Source organism: Engystomops pustulosus, chromosome 9 (assembly GCF_040894005.1).
Source record: "Engystomops pustulosus chromosome 9, aEngPut4.maternal, whole genome shotgun sequence".
NCBI classification, from domain to species: domain Eukaryota; kingdom Metazoa; phylum Chordata; class Amphibia; order Anura; family Leptodactylidae; genus Engystomops; species Engystomops pustulosus.
In genome coordinates this window covers 70,095,588-70,111,891 of record NC_092419.1, presented here as the reverse complement: position 1 = coordinate 70,111,891, position 16,304 = coordinate 70,095,588, and the positions used below count along the sequence as shown (strand labels likewise).

Sequence of the window (16,304 nt, the reverse complement as noted above, 5' to 3'; positions counted from 1 at the left end):
CATTCAGCTTTGAATGGCTGTTGACAGCAGCTGATCAATTTGAACCTACTTTTACTATCTCATAGAGAAACTTACACAATTTGCATGTTCAAAAAGGTCAATGGAACTTGGGATTCCCAGGCAGTCTCCCTTTCTGGTACTTGCCAAGCCTTAAGCTGCATTGCTGCTGAGATCTGACGAGAGCAGGCACATTCAGCTTAGAATGGCCGTTGACAGCAGCTGTTCGATTTGAACCTTCTTTTACCATATTTGACAGAGAAACTCACACAATTTTAAGGTTCAAAAAGGTCAACGGAACTTGGGATTCCCAGCCAATCTCCCATGCTGGTACTTGCCAAGCCTTGCGCTGCATTGCTGCTGCGATCTGACAAGAGCAGGCACATTCAGCTTAGAATGGCCGATGACAGCAGCTGCCTAATTTCTACCTTCTTTTACTATCTCATAGAGAAACTAACAAAGTTTTCAGGTTCAAAAAGGTCAACAAAACTTGGGATTCCCAGCCTGTCTCCCATGCTGGTACTTGCCAAGCCATAAGCTGCATTGCTGCTGCGATCTGACGAGAGCAGGCACATTCAGCTTAGAATGGCCGTTGACAGCAGCTGTTCGTTTTGAAATTTCTTTTACCATCTTTGACAGAGAAACTAACACAATTTTAAGGTTCAAAAAGGTCAACGGAACTTGGGATTTCCAGCAAGTCTCCCATGCTGGTACTTGCCAAGCCTTAAGCTGCATTGCTGCTGCGATCTGACAAGAGCAGGCACATTCAGCTTAGAATGGCCCTTGGCAGCAGCTGTTCGATTTGAACCTTCTTTTACCATCTTTGACAGAGAAACTAACACATTTTTCCGGTTCAAAAAGGTCAACGGAACTTGGGATTCCCAGCCAGTCTCCCATGCTGGTACTTGCCAAGCCTTAAGCTGCCTTGCTGCTGTGATCTGCCGAGAGCAGGCACATTCAGCTTTGAATGGCTTTTGACAGCAGCTGTTCAATTTGAATCTACTTTTACTATCTCATAGAGAAACTAACACAATTTGCAGGTTCAAAAAGGTCAACGGAACTTGGGATTCCCAAGCAATCTCCCTTACTGGTACTTGCCAAGCCTTAAGCTGCATTGCTGCTGAGATCTGACGAGAGCAGGCACATTCAGCTTAGAATGGCCGTTGACAGCAGCTGTTTGATTTGAACCTTCTTTTACCAACTTTGACAGAGAAACTAACACAATTTTAAGGTTCAAAAAGGTCAACGGAACTTGGGATTCCCAGCCAATCTCCCATGCTGGTACTTGCCAAGACGTGCGCTGCATTGCTGCTGCGATCTGACGAGAGCAGGCACATTCAGCTTAGAATGGCCGATGACAGAAGCTGCCTAATTTCTACCTTCTTTTACTATCTCATAGAGAAACTAACAAAGTTTTCAGGTTCAAAAAGGTCAACAAAACTTGGGATTCCCAGCCAGTCTCCCATGCTGGTACTTGCCAAACCTTAAGCTGCATTGCTGCTGCGATCTGACGAGAGCAGGCACATTCAGCTTAGAATGGCCATTGACAGCAGCTGTTCAATTTGAACCTACTTTTACTATCTCATAGAGAAACTAACACAATTTTCAGGTTCAAAAAGGTCAGCGGAACTTGGGATTCCCAGCCAGCCTCCCATGCTGGTACTTGCCAAGCCTTAAGCTGCATTGCTGCTGCGATCTGACGAGAGCAGGCACATTCAGCTTAGAATGGCCATTGACAGCAGCTGTTCAATTTGAACCTACTTTTACTATCTCATAGAGAAACTAACACAATTTTCAGGTTCAAAAAGGTCAGCGGAACTTGGGATTCCCAGCCAGTCTCCCATGCTGGTACTTGCCAAGCCTTGAGCTGCATTGCTGCTGCGATCTGATGAGAGCAGGCACATTCAGCTTAGAATGGCCGATGACAGCAGCTGCCAAATTTCTACCTTCTTTTATTATCTCATAGAGAAACTAACACAGTTTTCAGGTTCAAAAAGGTTAACGGAACTTGGGATTCCCAGCCAGTCTCCCATGCTGGTACTTGCCAAGCCTTAAGCTGCATTGCTGCTGCGATCTGATGAGAGTAGGCACATTCAGCTTAGAATGGCCGATGACAGCAGCTGCCTAATTTCTACCTTCTTTTATTATCTCATAGAGAAACTAACACAGTTTTCAGGTTCAAAAAGGTCAACGGAACTTGGGATTCCCAGCCAGTCTCCCATGCTGGTACTTGCCAAGCCTTAAGCTGCATTGCTGCTGCGTTTTGACGAGAGCAGGCACATTCAGCTTTGAATGGCTGTTGACAGCAGCTGTTCAATTTGAACCTACTTTTACTATCTCATAGAGAAACTAACACAATTTGCAGGTTCAAAAAGGTCAACGGAACTTGGGATTCCCAGCCAATCTCCCATGCTGGTACTTGCCAAGCCGTGCGCTGCATTGATGCTGCGATCTGACAAGAGCAGGCACATTCAGCTTAGAAAGGCCGATGACAGAAGCTGCCTAATTTCTACCTTCTTTTACTATCTCATAGAGAAACTAACAAAGTTTTCAGGTTCAAAAAGGTCAACAAAACTTGGGATTCCCAGCCAGTCTCCCATGCTGGTACTTGCCAAGCCTTAAGCTGCATTGCTGCTGCGATCTGACGAGAGCAGGCACATTCAGCTTTGAATGGCCCTTGACTGCAGCTGTTCGATTTGAAATTTCTTTTACCATCTTTGACAGAGAAACTAACACAATTTTAAGGTTCAAAAAGGTCAATGGAACTTGGGATTTCCAGCCAGTCTCCCATGCTGGTACTTGCCAAGCCTTAAGCTGCATTGCTATTGCTGCTGCGATCTGACGAGAGCAGGCACATTGAGCTTAGAATGGACTTTGCCAGCAGCTGTTCAATTTGAACCTTCTTTTACCATCTTTGACAGAGAAACTAACACATTTTTCCGGTTCAAAAAGGTCAACGGAACTTGGGATTCCCAGCCAGTCTCCCATGCTGGTACTTGCCAAGCCTTAAGCTGCATTGCTGCTGCGATCTGACGAGAGCAGGCACATTCAGCTTAGAATGGCCATTGACAGCAGCTGTTCAATTTGAACCTACTTTTACTATCTCATAGAGAAACTAACACAATTTTCAGGTTCAAAAAGGTCAGCGGAACTTGGGATTCCCAGCCAATCTCCCATGCTGGTACTTGCCAAGCCGTGCGCTGCATTGATGCTGCGATCTGACAAGAGCAGGCACATTCAGCTTAGAATGGCCGATGACAGAAGCTGCCTAATTTCTACCTTCTTTTACTATCTCATAGAGAAACTAACAAAGTTTTCAGGTTCAAAAAGGTCAACAAAACTTGGGATTCCCAGCCAGTCTCCCATGCTGGTACTTGCCAAGCCTTAAGCTGCATTGCTGCTGCAATCTGACGAGAGCAGGCACATTCAGCTTAGAATGGCCGTTGACTGCAGCTGTTCGATTTGAAATTTCTTTTACCATCTAAGACAGAGAAACTAACACAATTTTAAGGTTCAAAAAGGTCAATGGAACTTGGGATTTCCAGCCAGTCTCCCATGCTGGTACTTGCCAAGCCTTAAGCTTCATTGCTGCTGCGATCTGACGAGAGCAGGCACATTGAGCTTAGAATGGACTTTGCCAGCAGCTGTTCAATTTGAACCTTCTTTTACCATCTTTGACAGAGAAACTAACACATTTTTCCGGTTCAAAAAGGTCAACGGAACTTGGGATTCCCAGCCAGTCTCCCATGCTGGTACTTGCCAAGCCTTAAGCTGCATTGCTGCTGCGATCTGACGAGAGCAGGCACATTCAGCTTAGAATGGCCATTGACAGCAGCTGTTCAATTTGAACCTACTTTTACTATCTCATAGAGAAACTAACACAATTTTCAGGTTCAAAAAGGTCAGCGGAACTTGGGATTCCCAGCCAGTCTCCCATGCTGGTACTTGCCAAGCCTTGAGCTGCATTGCTGCTGCGATCTGATGAGAGCAGGCACATTCAGCTTAGAATGGCAGATGACAGCAGCTGCCAAATTTCTACCTTCTTTTATTATCTCATAGAGAAACTAACACAGTTTTCAGGTTCAAAAAGGTCAACGGAACTTGGGATTCCCAGCCAGTCTCCCATGCTGGTACTTGCCAAGCCTTAAGCTGCATTGCTGCTGCGATCTGCCGAGAGCAGGCACATTCAGCTTTGAATGGCTGTTGACAGCAGCTGATCAATTTGAACCTACTTTTACTATCTCATAGAGAAACTTACACAATTTGCATGTTCAAAAAGGTCAACGGAACTTGGGATTCCCAGGCAGTCTCCCTTTCTGGTAATTGCCAAGCCTTAAGCTGCATTGCTGCTGAGATCTGACGAGAGCAGGCACATTCAGCTTAGAATGGCCGTTGACAGCAGCTGTTCGATTTGAACCTTCTTTTACCATATTTGACAGAGAAACTCACACAATTTTAAGGTTCAAAAAGGTCAACGGAACTTGGGATTCCCAGCCAATCTCCCATGCTGGTACTTGCCAAGCCTTGCGCTGCATTGCTGCTGCGATCTGACAAGAGCAGGCACATTCAGCTTAGAATGGCCGATGACAGCAGCTGCCTAATTTCTACCTTCTTTTACTATCTCATAGAGAAACTAACAAAGTTTTCAGGTTCAAAAAGGTCAACAAAACTTGGGATTCCCAGCCTGTCTCCCATGCTGGTACTTGCCAAGCCTTAAGCTGCATTGCTGCTGCGATCTGACGAGAGCAGGCACATTCAGCTTAGAATGGCCGTTGACAGCAGCTGTTCGTTTTGAAATTTCTTTTACCATCTTTGACAGAGAAACTAACACAATTTTAAGGTTCAAAAAGGTCAACGGAACTTGGGATTTCCAGCAAGTCTCCCATGCTGGTACTTGCCAAGCCTTAAGCTGCATTGCTGCTGCGATCTGACGAGAGCAGGCACATTCAGCTTAGAATGGCCGATGACAGTAGCTGCCAAATTTCTACCTTCTTTTATTATCTCATAGAGAAACTAACACAGTTTTTAGGTTCAAAAAGGTCAACGGAACTCGGGATTCCCAGCCAGTCTCCCATGCTGGTACTTGCCAAGCCTTAAGCTGCATTGCTGCTGCGATCTGCCGAGAGCAGGCACATTCAGCTTTGAATGGCTGATGACAGCAGCTGTTCAATTTGAACCTACTTTTACTATCTCATAGAGAAACTTACACAATTTGCATGTTCAAAAAGGTCAACGGAACTTGGGATTCCCAGACAGTCTCCCTTTCTGGTACTTGCCAAGCCTTAAGCTGCATTGCTGCAGAGATCTGTCGAGAGCAGGCACATTCAGCTTAGAATGGCCGATGACAGCAGCTGCCAAATTTCTACCTTCTTTTATTATCTCATAGAGAAACTAACACAGTTTTCAGGTTCAAAAAGGTCAACGGAACTCGGGATTCCCAGCCAGTCTCCCATGCTGGTACTTGCCAAGCCTTAAGCTGCATTGCTGCTGCGATCTGCCGAGAGCAGGCACATTCAGCTTTAAATGGCTGTTGACAGCAGCTGTTCAATTTGAACCTACTTTTACTATCTCATAGAGAAACTTACACAATTTGCATGTTCAAAAAGGTCAACGGAACTTGGGATTCCCAGACAGTCTCCCTTTCTGGTACTTGCCAAGCCTTAAGCTGCATTGCTGCTGAGATCTGACGAGAGCAGGCACATTCAGCTTAGAATGGCCGTTGACAGCAGCTGTTCGATTTGAACCTTCTTTTACCATATTTGACAGAGAAATTAACACAATTTTCAGGTTCAAAAAGGTCAACGGAACTTGGGATTCCCAGCCAGTCTCCCATGCTGGTACTTGCCAAGCCTTGAGCTGCATTGCTGCTGCGATCTGATGAGAGCAGGCACATTCAGCTTAGAATGGCCGATGACAGCAGCTGCCTAATTTCTACCTTCTTTTATTATCTCATAGAGAAACTAACACAGTTTTCAGGTTCAAAAAGGTCAACGGAACTTGGGATTCCCAGCCAGTCTCCCATGCTGGTACTTGCCAAGCCTTAAGCTGCATTGCTGCTGCGTTTTGACGAGAGCAGGCACATTCAGCTTTGAATGGCTGTTGACAGCAGCTGTTCAATTTGAACCTACTTTTACTATCTCATAGAGAAACTAACACATTTTGCAGGTTCAAAAAGGTCAACGGTACTTGGGATTCCCAGCCAATCTCCCATGCTGGTACTTGCCAAGCCGTGCGCTGCATTGCTGCTGCGATCTGACAAGAGCAGGCACATTCAGCTTAGAATGGCCGATGACAGAAGCTGCCTAATTTCTACCTTCTTTTACTATCTCATAGAGAAACTAACAAAGTTTTCAGGTTCAAAAAGGTCAACAAAACTTGGGATTCCCAGTTAGTCTCCCATGCTGGTACTTGCCAAGCCTTAAGCTGCATTGCTGCTGCGATCTGACGAGAGCAGGCACATTCAGCTTAGAATGGCCGTTGACTGCAGCTGTTCGATTTGAAATTTCTTTTACCATCTTTGACAGAGAAACTAACACATTTTTCCGGTTCAAAAAGGTCAACGGAACTTGGGATTCCCAGCCAGTCTCCCATGCTGGTACTTGCCAAGCCTTAAGCTGCATTGCTGCTGCGATCTGACGAGAGCAGGCACATTCAGCTTAGAATGGCCATTGACAGCAGCTGTTCAATTTGAACCTACTTTTACTATCTCATAGAGAAACTAACACAATTTTCAGGTTCAAAAAGGTCAGCGGAACTTGGGATTCCCAGCCAGTCTCCCATGCTGGTACTTGCCAAGCCTTGAGCTGCATTGCTGCTGCGATCTGATGAGAGCAGGCACATTCAGCTTAGAATGGCAGATGGCAGATGACAGCAGCTGCCAAATTTCTACCTTCTTTTATTATCTCATAGAGAAACTAACACAGTTTTCAGGTTCAAAAAGGTCAACGGAACTTGGGATTCCCAGCCAGTCTCCCATGCTGGTACTTGCCAAGCCTTAAGCTGCATTGCTGCTGCCATCTGCCGAGAGCAGGCACATTCAGCTTTGAATGGCTGTTGACAGCAGCTGATCAATTTGAACCTACTTTTACTATCTCATAGAGAAACTTACACAATTTGCATGTTCAAAAAGGTCAACGGAACTTGGGATTCCCAGGCAGTCTCCCTTTCTGGTACTTGCCAAGCCTTAAGCTGCATTGCTGCTGAGATCTGACGAGAGCAGGCACATTCAGCTTAGAATGGCCGTTGACAGCAGCTGTTCGATTTGAACCTTCTTTTACCATATTTGACAGAGAAACTCACACAATTTTAAGGTTCAAAAAGGTCAACGGAACTTGGGATTCCCAGCCAATCTCCCATGCTGGTACTTGCCAAGCCTTGCGCTGCATTGCTGCTGCGATCTGACAAGAGCAGGCACATTCAGCTTAGAATGGCCGATGACAGCAGCTGCCTAATTTCTACCTTCTTTTACTATCTCATAGAGAAACTAACAAAGTTTTCAGGTTCAAAAAGGTCAACAAAACTTGGGATTCCCAGCCTGTCTCCCATGCTGGTACTTGCCAAGCCTTAAGCTGCATTGCTGCTGCGATCTGACGAGAGCAGGCACATTCAGCTTAGAATGGCCGTTGACAGCAGCTGTTCGTTTTGAAATTTATTTTACCATCTTTGACAGAGAAACTAACACAATTTTAAGGTTCAAAAAGGTCAACTGAACTTGGGATTTCCAGCCAGTCTCCCATGCTGGTACTTGCCAAGCCTTAAGCTGCATTGCTGCTGCGATCTGACGAGAGCAGGCACATTCAGCTTAGAATGGCCCTTGGCAGCAGCTGTTCGATTTGAACCTTCTTTTACCATCTTTGAAAGAGAAACTAACACATTTTTCCGGTTCAAAAAGGTCAACGGAACTTGGGATTCCCAGCCAGTCTCCCATGCTGGTACTTGCCAAGCCTTAAGCTGCCTTGCTGCTGCGATCTGCCGAGAGCAGGCACATTCAGCTTTGAATGGCTTTTGACAGCAGCTGTTCAATTTGAACCTACTTTTACTATCTCATAGAGAAACTAACACAATTTGCAGGTTCAAAAAGGTCAACGGAACTTGGGATTCCCAAGCAATCTCCCTTACTGGTACTTGCCAAGCCTTAAGCTGCATTGCTGCTGCGATCTGACGAGAGCAGGCACATTCAGCTTAGAATGGCCGTTGACAGCAGCTGTTCGATTTGAACCTTCTTTTACCAACTTTGACAGAGAAACTAACACAATTTTAAGGTTCAAAAAGGTCAACGGAACTTGGGATTCCCAGCCAATCTCCCATGCTGGTACTTGCCAAGCCGTGCGCTGCATTGCTGCTGCGATCTGACGAGAGCAGGCACATTCAGCTTAGAATGGCCGATGACAGAAGCTGCCTAATTTCTACCTTCTTTTACTATCTCATAGAGAAACTAACAAAGTTTTCAGGTTCAAAAAGGTCAACAAAACTTGGGATTCCCAGCCAGTCTCCCATGCTGGTACTTGCCAAGGCTTAAGCTGCATTGCTGCTGCGATCTGACGAGAGCAGGCACATTCAGCTTAGAATGGCCATTGACAGCAGCTGTTCAATTTGAACCTACTTTTACTATCTCATAGAGAAACTAACACAATTTTCAGGTTCAAAAAGGTCAGCGGAACTTGGGATTCCCAGCCAGTCTCCCATGCTGGTACTTGCCAAGCCTTAAGCTGCATTGCTGCTGCGATCTGACGAGAGCAGGCACATTCAGCTTAGAATGGCCATTGACAGCAGCTGTTCAATTTGAACCTACTTTTACTATCTCATAGAGAAACTTACACAATTTGCATGTTCAAAAAGGTCAACGGAACTTGGGATTCCCAGACAGTCTCCCTTTCTGGTACTTGCCAAGCCTTAAGCTGCATTGCTGCAGAGATCTGTCGAGAGCAGGCACATTCAGCTTAGAATGGCCGATGACAGCAGCTGCCAAATTTCTACCTTCTTTTATTATCTCATAGAGAAACTAACACAGTTTTCAGGTTCAAAAAGGTCAACGGAACTCGGGATTCCCAGCCAGTCTCCCATGCTGGTGCTTGCCAAGCCTTAAGCTGCATTGCTGCTGCGATCTGCCGAGAGCAGGCACATTCAGCTTTGAATGGCTGTTGACAGCAGCTGTTCAATTTGAACCTACTTTTACTATCTCATAGAGAAACTTACACAATTTGCATGTTCAAAAAGGTCAACGGAACTGGGGATTCCCAGACAGTCTTCGTTTCTGGTACTTGCCAAGCCTTAAGCTGCATTGCTGCTGAGATCTGACGAGAGCAGGCACATTCAGCTTAGAATGGCCGTTGACAGCAGCTGTTCGATTTGAACCTTCTTTTACCATATTTGACAGAGAAACTAACACAATTTTCAGGTTCCAAAAGGTCAACGGAACTTGGGATTCCCAGCCAGTCTCCCATGCTGGTACTTGCCAAGCCTTAAGCAGCATTGCTGCTGCAATCTGACAAGAGCAGGCACATTCAGCTTAGAATGGCCGTTGACAGCAGCTGTTCGATTTGAACCTTCTTTTACCATCTTTGACAGAGAAACTAACACAGTTTTTTGGTTCAAAAAGGTTAACGGAACTTGGGATTCCCAGCCAGTCTCCCATGCTGGTACTTGCCAAGCCTTAAGCTGCATTGCTGCTGCGATCTGCCGAGAGCAGGCACATTCAGCTTTGAATGGCTGTTGACAGCAGCTGTTCAATTTGAACCTACTTTTACTATCTCATAGAGAAACTTACACAATTTGCATGTTCAAAAAGGTCAACGGAACTGGGGATTCCCAGACAGTCTCCCTTTCTGGTACTTGCCAAGCCTTGAGCTGCATTGCTGCTGCGATCTGATGAGAGCAGGCACATTCAGCTTAGAATGGCCGATGACAGCAGCTGCCTAATTTCTACCTTCTTTTATTATCTCATAGAGAAACTAACACAGTTTTCAGGTTCAAAAAGGTCAACGGAACTTGGGATTCCCAGCCAGTCTCCCATGCTGGTACTTGCCAAGCCTTAAGCTGCATTGCTGCTGCGTTTTGACGAGAGCAGGCACATTCAGCTTTGAATGGCTGTTGACAGCAACTGTTCAATTTGAACCTACTTTTACTATCTCATAGAGAAACATACACAATTTGCTTGTTCAAAAAGGTCAACGGAACTTGGGATTCCCAGACAGTCTCCCTTTCTGGTACTTGCCAAGCCGTAAGCTGCATTGCTGCTGAGATCTGACGAGAGCAGGCACATTCAGCTTAGAATGGCCGTTGACAGCAGCTGTTCGATTTGAACCTTCTTTTACCATATTTGACAGAGAAACTAACACAATTTTCAGGTTCAAAAAGGTCAACGGAACTTGGGATTCCCAGCCAGTCTCCCATGCTGGTACTTGCCAAGCCTTAAACTGCATTGCTGCTGCGATCTGATGAGAGCAGGCACATTCAGCTTAGAATGGCCGATGACAGCAGCTGCCTAATTTCTACCTTCTTTTATTATCTCATAGAGAAACTAACACAGTTTTCAGGTTCAAAAAGGTCAACGGAACTTGGGATTCCCAGCCAGTCTCCCATGCTGGTACTTGCCAAGCCTTAAGCTGCATTGCTGCTGCGTTTTGACGAAAGCAGGCACATTCAGCTTTGAATGGCTGTTGACAGCAGCTGTTCAATTTGAACCTACTTTTACTATCTCATAGAGAAACTAACACAATTTGCAGGTTCAAAAAGGTCAACGGAACTTGGGATTCCCAGCCAATCTCCCATGCTGGTACTTGCCAAGCCTTAAGCTGCATTGCTGCTGAGATCTGACGAGAGCAGGCACATTCAGCTTAGAATGGCCGATGACAGCAGCTGCCAAATTTCTACCTTCTTTTATTATCTCATAGAGAAACTAACACAGTTTTCAGGTTCAAAAAGGTCAACGGAACTTGGGATTCCCAGCCAGTCTCCCATGCTGGAACTTGCCAAGCCTTAAGCTGCATTGCTGCTGCGATCTGCCGAGAGCAGGCACATTCAGCTTTGAATGGCTGTTGACAGCAGCTGTTCAATTTGAACCTACTTTTACTATCTCATAGAGAAACTTACACAATTTGCATGTTCAAAAAGGTCAACGGAACTGGGGATTCCCAGACAGTCTCCCTTTCTGGTACTTGCCAAGCCTTAAGCTGCATTGCTGCTGAGATCTGACGAGAGCAGGCACATTCAGCTTAGAATGGCTGTTGACAGCAGCTGTTCGATTTGAACCTTCTTTTACCATATTTGACAGAGAAACTAACACAATTTTCAGGTTCAAAAAGGTCAACGGAACTTGGGATTCCCAGCCAGTCTCCCATGCTGGTACTTGCCAAGCCTTAAGCTGCATTGCTGCTGCGTTTTGACGAGAGCAGGCACATTCAGCTTTGAATGGCTGTTGACAGCAGCTGTTCAATTTGAACCTACTTTTACTATCTCATAGAGAAACTTACACAATTTGCATGTTCAAAAAGGTCAACGGAACTTGGGATTCCCAGGCAGTCTCCCTTTCTGGTACTTGCCAAGCCTTAAGCTGCATTGCTGCTGAGATCTGACGAGAGCAGGCACATTCAGCTTAGAATGGCCGTTGACAGCAGCTGTTCGATTTGAACCTTCTTTTACCATATTTGACAGAGAAACTAACACAATTTTAAGGTTCAAAAAGGTCAACAGAACTTGGGATTCCCAGCCAGTCTCCCATGCTGGTACTTGCCAAGCCTTAAGCTGCATTGCTGCTGCGATCTGCCGAGAGCAGGCACATTCAGCTTTGAATGGCTTTTGACAGCAGCTGTTCAATTTGAACCTACTTTTACTATCTCATAGAGAAACTAACACAATTTGCAGGTTCAAAAAGGTCAACGGAACTTGGGATTCCCAAGCAATCTCCCTTTCTGGTACTTGCCAAGCCTTAAGCTGCATTGCTGCTGAGATCTGACGAGAGCAGGCACATTCAGCTTAGAATGGCCGTTGACAGCAGCTGTTCGATTTGAACCTTCTTTTACCAACTTTGACAGAGAAACTAACACAATTTTAAGGATCAAAAAGGTCAACGGAACTTGGGATTCCCAGCCAATCTCCCATGCTGGTACTTGCCAAGCCGTGCGCTGCATTGCTGCTGCGATCTGACAAGAGCAGGCACATTCAGCTTAGAATGGCCGATGACAGAAGCTGCCTAATTTCTACTTTCTTTTACTATCTCATAGAGAAACTAACAACGTTTTCAGGTTCAAAAAGGTCAACAAAACTTGGGATTCCCAGCCAGTCTCCCATGCTGGTACTTGCCAAGCCTTAAGCTGCATTGCTGCTGCGATCTGACGAGAGCAGGCACATTCAGCTTAGAATGGCCGTTGACTGCAGCTGTTCGATTTGAAATTTCTTTTACCATCTTTGACAGAGAAACTAACACAATTTTAAGGTTCAAAAAGGTCAATGGAATTTGGGATTTCCAGCCAGTCTCCCATGCTGGTACTTGCCAAGCCTTAAGCTGCATTGCTGCTGCGATCTGACGAGAGCAGGCACATTGAGCTTAGAATGGCCTTTGCCAGCAGCTGTTCAATTTGAACCTTCTTTTACCATCTTTGACAGAGAAACTAACACATTTTTCCGGTTCAAAAAGGTCAACGGAACTTGGGATTCCCAGCCAGTCTCCCATGCTGGTACTTGCCAAGCATTAAGCTGCATTGCTGCTGCGATCTGACGAGAGCAGGCACATTCAGCTTAGAATGGCCATTGACAGCAGCTGTTCAATTTGAACCTACTTTTACTATCTCATAGAGAAACTAACACAATTTTCAGGTTCAAAAAGGTCAACGGAACTTGGGATTCCCAGCCAGTCTCCCATGCTGGTACTTGCCAAGCCTTGAGCTACATTGCTGCTGCGATCTGAAGAGAGCAGGCACATTCAGCTTAGAATGGCCGATGAAAGCAGCTGCCTAATTTCTACCTTCTTTTACTATCTCATAGAGAAACTAACAAAGTTTTCAGGTTCAAAAAGGTCAACGGAACTTGGGATTCCCAGCCAGTCTCCCATGCTGGTACTTGCCAAGCCTTAAGCTGCATTGCTGCTGCGATCTGACGAGAGCAGGCACATTCAGCTTAGAATGGCCGTTGACTGCAGCTGTTCGATTTGAAATTTCTTTTACCATCTTTGACAGAGAAACTAACACAATTTTAAGGTTCAAAAAGGTCAATGGAACTTGGGATTTCCAGCCAGTCTCCCATGCTGGTACTTGCCAAGCCTTAAGCTGCATTGCTGCTGCGATCTGACGAGAGCAGGCACATTGAGCTTAGAATGGCCTTTGCCAGCAGCTGTTCAATTTGAACCTTCTTCTACCATCTTTGACAGAGAAACTAACACATTTTTCCGGTTCAAAAAGGTCAACGGAACTTGGGATTCCCAGCCAGTCTCCCATGCTGGTACTTTCCAAGCCTTAAGCTGCATTGCTGCTGCGATCTGACGAGAGGAGGCACATTCAGCTTAGAATGGCCGTTGACAGCAGCTGTTCAATTTGAACCTTCTTTTACCATCTTTGACAGGGAAACTAACAATTTTCAGGTTCAAAAAGGTCAACAGAACTTGGGATTCCCAGCCAGTCTCCCATGCTGGTACTTGCCAAGCCTTAAGCTGCAGTGCTGCTGCGATCTGACGAGAGCAGGCACATTCAGCTTAGAATGGCCGGTGACAGCAGCTGCCTAATTTCTACTTTCTTTTACTATCTCATAGAGAAACTAACACAATTTTCAGGTTCAAAAAGGTCAACAGAACTTGGGATTCCCAGCCAGTCTCCCATGCTGGTACTTGCCAAGCCTTAAGCTGCATTGCTGATGCGATCTGACGAGAGCAGGCACATTCAGCTTAGAATGGTAGTTGACAGCAGCTGTTCCATTTGAACCTACTTTTACTATCTCATAGAGAAACTAACACAATTTGCAGGTTCAAAGAGGTCAACGGAAAAAAGGGATTTCCAGGCAGTCTCCCTTTCTGGTACTTGCCAAGCCTTGAGCTGCATTGCTGCTGCGATCTGACGAGAGCAGGCACATTCAGCTTAGAATGGCCATTGACAGCAGCTGTTCAATTTGAACCTACTTTTACTATCTCATAGAGAAACTAACACAATTTTCAGGTTCAAAAAGGTCAGCGGAACTTGGGATTCCCAGCCAGTCGGCCATGCTTGTACTTGCCAAGCCTTTAGCTGCATTGCTGATGCGATCTGACGAGAGCAGGCACATTCAGCTTAGAATGGTAGTTGACAGCAGCTGTTCCATTTGAACCTACTTTTACTATCTCATAGAGAAACTAACACAATTTGCAGGTTCAAAGAGGTCAACGGAAATTGGGATTTCCAGGCAGTCTCCCTTTCTGGTACTTGCCAAGCCTTGAGCTGCATTGCTGCTGCGATCTGACGAGAGCAGGCACATTCAGCTTAGAATGGCCGATGACAGCAGCTGCCTAATTTCTACCTTCTTTTACTATCCCATAGAGAAACTAACACAGTTTTCGGGTTCAAAAAGGTCAACGGAACTTGGGATTCCCAGCCAGTCTCCCATGCTGGTACTTGCCAAGCCTTGAGCTGCATTGCTGCTGCGATCTGATGAGAGCAGGCACATTCAGCTTAGAATGGCCAATGACAGCAGCTGCCTAATTTCAACCTTCTTTTATTATCTCATAGAGAAACTAACACAGTTTTCAGGTTCAAAAAGGTCAACGGAACTTGGGATTCCCAGCCAGTCTCCCATGCTGGTACTTGCCAAGCCTTAAGCTGCATTGCTGCTGCAATCTGACGAGAGCAGGCACATTCAGCTTTGAATGGCTGTTGACAGCAGCTGTTCAATTTGAACCTACTTTTACTATCTCATAGAGAAACTAACACAATTTGCAGGTTCAAAAAGGTCACCGGAACTTGGGATTCCCAGGCAGTCTCCCTTTCTGGTACTAGCCAAGCCTTAAGCTGCATTGGTGCTGAGATCTGACGAGAGCAGGCACATTCAGCTTAGAATGTCCGTTGACAGCAGCTGTTCGATTTGAACCTTCTTTTACCATATTTGACAGAGAAACTAACACAATTTTCAGGTTCAAAAAGGTCAACGGAACTTGGGATTCCCAACCAGTCTCCCATGCTGGTACTTGCCAAGCCTTGAGCTACATTGCTGCTGCGATCTGACGAGAGCAGACACATTCAGCTTAGAATGGCCGATGACAGCAGCTGCCTAATTTCTACCTTCTTTTACTATCTCATAGAGAAACTAACAAAGTTTCAGGTTCAAAAAGGTCAACGGAACTTGGGATTCCCAGCCAGTCTCCCATGCTGGTACTTGCCAAGCCTTAAGCTGCATTGCTGCTGCGATCTGACGAGAGCAGGCACATTCAGCTTAGATTGGCCGTTGACAGCAGCTGTTCGATTTGAACCTTCTTTTACCATCTTTGACAGAGAAACTAACACAATTTTCAGGTTCGAAAAGGTCAACAGAACTTGGGATTCCCAGCCAGTCTCCCATGCTGGTACTTGCCAAGCCTTAAGCTGCATTGCTGCTGCGATCTGACGAGAGCAGGCACATTCAGCTTAGAATGGCCGATGGCAGCAGCTGCCTAGTTTCTACCTTCTTTTACTATCTTATAGAGAAACTAACACAAATTTCAGGTTCAAAAAGATCAACGGAACTTGGGATTTCCAGCCAGTCTCTCATGCTGGTACTTGCCAAGCCTTAAGCTGCATTGCTGCGGCGATCTGACGAGAGCAGGCACATTCAGCTTAGAATGGCTATTGAAAGCAGCTGTTCAATTTGAACCTACTTTTACTATCTCATAGAGAAACTAACACAATTTGCATGTTCAAAAAGGTCAATGGAACTTGGGATTCCCAGGCAGTCTCCCTTTCTGGTACTAGCCAAGCCTTAAGCTGCATTGCTGCTGCGATCTGACGAGAGCAGGCACATTCAGCTTAGAATGTCCGTTGACAGCAGCAGTTCGATGTGAACCTTCTTTTACCATATTTGACAGAGAAACTAACACAATTTTCAGGTTCAAAAAGGTCAACGGAACTTGGGATTCCCAGCCAGTCTCCCATGCTGGTACTTGCCAAGCCTTTAGCTACATTGCTGCTGCGATCTGACGAGAGCAGGCACATTCAGCTTAGAATGGCCGATGACAGCAGCTGCCTAATTTCTACCTTCTTTTACTATCTCATAGAGAAACTAACACAGTTTTCAGGTTCAAAAAGGTCAACGGAACTTGGGATTTCCAGCCAGTCTCCCATGCTGGTACTTGCCAAGCCTTGAGCTGCATTGCTGCT

General features: G+C 45.6%; 35 pseudogenes; all 35 read right to left on the bottom strand.

Annotated features, from left to right (window-relative positions):
• Window positions 1-95: 95 nt before the first annotated feature.
• LOC140095331 (5S ribosomal RNA) lies at window positions 96-214 on the bottom strand (annotated as a pseudogene).
• An 832-nt stretch (window positions 215-1,046) lies between these two features.
• On the bottom strand, window positions 1,047-1,165 carry LOC140096734 (5S ribosomal RNA; annotated as a pseudogene).
• A 261-nt stretch (window positions 1,166-1,426) lies between these two features.
• LOC140096388 (5S ribosomal RNA) lies at window positions 1,427-1,545 on the bottom strand (annotated as a pseudogene).
• A 70-nt stretch (window positions 1,546-1,615) lies between these two features.
• On the bottom strand, window positions 1,616-1,734 carry LOC140097404 (5S ribosomal RNA; annotated as a pseudogene).
• Window positions 1,735-1,804: 70 nt separating this feature from the next.
• Window positions 1,805-1,923, bottom strand: LOC140090298 (5S ribosomal RNA; annotated as a pseudogene).
• Window positions 1,924-2,948: 1,025 nt separating this feature from the next.
• LOC140082888 (5S ribosomal RNA) lies at window positions 2,949-3,067 on the bottom strand (annotated as a pseudogene).
• Window positions 3,068-3,326: 259 nt separating this feature from the next.
• Window positions 3,327-3,445, bottom strand: LOC140094622 (5S ribosomal RNA; annotated as a pseudogene).
• Window positions 3,446-3,708: 263 nt separating this feature from the next.
• Window positions 3,709-3,827, bottom strand: LOC140082886 (5S ribosomal RNA; annotated as a pseudogene).
• Window positions 3,828-4,275: 448 nt separating this feature from the next.
• Window positions 4,276-4,394, bottom strand: LOC140096381 (5S ribosomal RNA; annotated as a pseudogene).
• A 261-nt stretch (window positions 4,395-4,655) lies between these two features.
• Window positions 4,656-4,774, bottom strand: LOC140094596 (5S ribosomal RNA; annotated as a pseudogene).
• A 72-nt stretch (window positions 4,775-4,846) lies between these two features.
• On the bottom strand, window positions 4,847-4,965 carry LOC140094577 (5S ribosomal RNA; annotated as a pseudogene).
• Window positions 4,966-5,602: 637 nt separating this feature from the next.
• On the bottom strand, window positions 5,603-5,721 carry LOC140089288 (5S ribosomal RNA; annotated as a pseudogene).
• Window positions 5,722-5,793: 72 nt separating this feature from the next.
• On the bottom strand, window positions 5,794-5,912 carry LOC140085017 (5S ribosomal RNA; annotated as a pseudogene).
• A 448-nt stretch (window positions 5,913-6,360) lies between these two features.
• Window positions 6,361-6,479, bottom strand: LOC140083651 (5S ribosomal RNA; annotated as a pseudogene).
• Window positions 6,480-6,551: 72 nt separating this feature from the next.
• On the bottom strand, window positions 6,552-6,670 carry LOC140082885 (5S ribosomal RNA; annotated as a pseudogene).
• A 455-nt stretch (window positions 6,671-7,125) lies between these two features.
• LOC140085536 (5S ribosomal RNA) lies at window positions 7,126-7,244 on the bottom strand (annotated as a pseudogene).
• Window positions 7,245-7,505: 261 nt separating this feature from the next.
• Window positions 7,506-7,624, bottom strand: LOC140094595 (5S ribosomal RNA; annotated as a pseudogene).
• A 452-nt stretch (window positions 7,625-8,076) lies between these two features.
• Window positions 8,077-8,195, bottom strand: LOC140089294 (5S ribosomal RNA; annotated as a pseudogene).
• A 261-nt stretch (window positions 8,196-8,456) lies between these two features.
• Window positions 8,457-8,575, bottom strand: LOC140098441 (5S ribosomal RNA; annotated as a pseudogene).
• A 70-nt stretch (window positions 8,576-8,645) lies between these two features.
• On the bottom strand, window positions 8,646-8,764 carry LOC140092480 (5S ribosomal RNA; annotated as a pseudogene).
• Window positions 8,765-9,783: 1,019 nt separating this feature from the next.
• LOC140089440 (5S ribosomal RNA) lies at window positions 9,784-9,902 on the bottom strand (annotated as a pseudogene).
• A 259-nt stretch (window positions 9,903-10,161) lies between these two features.
• LOC140097802 (5S ribosomal RNA) lies at window positions 10,162-10,280 on the bottom strand (annotated as a pseudogene).
• Window positions 10,281-10,352: 72 nt separating this feature from the next.
• LOC140087488 (5S ribosomal RNA) lies at window positions 10,353-10,471 on the bottom strand (annotated as a pseudogene).
• Window positions 10,472-11,488: 1,017 nt separating this feature from the next.
• LOC140085535 (5S ribosomal RNA) lies at window positions 11,489-11,607 on the bottom strand (annotated as a pseudogene).
• Window positions 11,608-11,868: 261 nt separating this feature from the next.
• On the bottom strand, window positions 11,869-11,987 carry LOC140095319 (5S ribosomal RNA; annotated as a pseudogene).
• Window positions 11,988-12,248: 261 nt separating this feature from the next.
• On the bottom strand, window positions 12,249-12,367 carry LOC140085206 (5S ribosomal RNA; annotated as a pseudogene).
• A 263-nt stretch (window positions 12,368-12,630) lies between these two features.
• On the bottom strand, window positions 12,631-12,749 carry LOC140095683 (5S ribosomal RNA; annotated as a pseudogene).
• A 259-nt stretch (window positions 12,750-13,008) lies between these two features.
• Window positions 13,009-13,127, bottom strand: LOC140078309 (5S ribosomal RNA; annotated as a pseudogene).
• Window positions 13,128-13,390: 263 nt separating this feature from the next.
• LOC140095359 (5S ribosomal RNA) lies at window positions 13,391-13,509 on the bottom strand (annotated as a pseudogene).
• A 1,016-nt stretch (window positions 13,510-14,525) lies between these two features.
• LOC140089716 (5S ribosomal RNA) lies at window positions 14,526-14,644 on the bottom strand (annotated as a pseudogene).
• Window positions 14,645-14,903: 259 nt separating this feature from the next.
• On the bottom strand, window positions 14,904-15,022 carry LOC140095279 (5S ribosomal RNA; annotated as a pseudogene).
• Window positions 15,023-15,282: 260 nt separating this feature from the next.
• On the bottom strand, window positions 15,283-15,401 carry LOC140084986 (5S ribosomal RNA; annotated as a pseudogene).
• A 72-nt stretch (window positions 15,402-15,473) lies between these two features.
• LOC140094982 (5S ribosomal RNA) lies at window positions 15,474-15,592 on the bottom strand (annotated as a pseudogene).
• Window positions 15,593-15,851: 259 nt separating this feature from the next.
• On the bottom strand, window positions 15,852-15,970 carry LOC140091978 (5S ribosomal RNA; annotated as a pseudogene).
• Window positions 15,971-16,042: 72 nt separating this feature from the next.
• On the bottom strand, window positions 16,043-16,161 carry LOC140096271 (5S ribosomal RNA; annotated as a pseudogene).
• Between the last annotated feature and the right edge of the window lie 143 nt (window positions 16,162-16,304).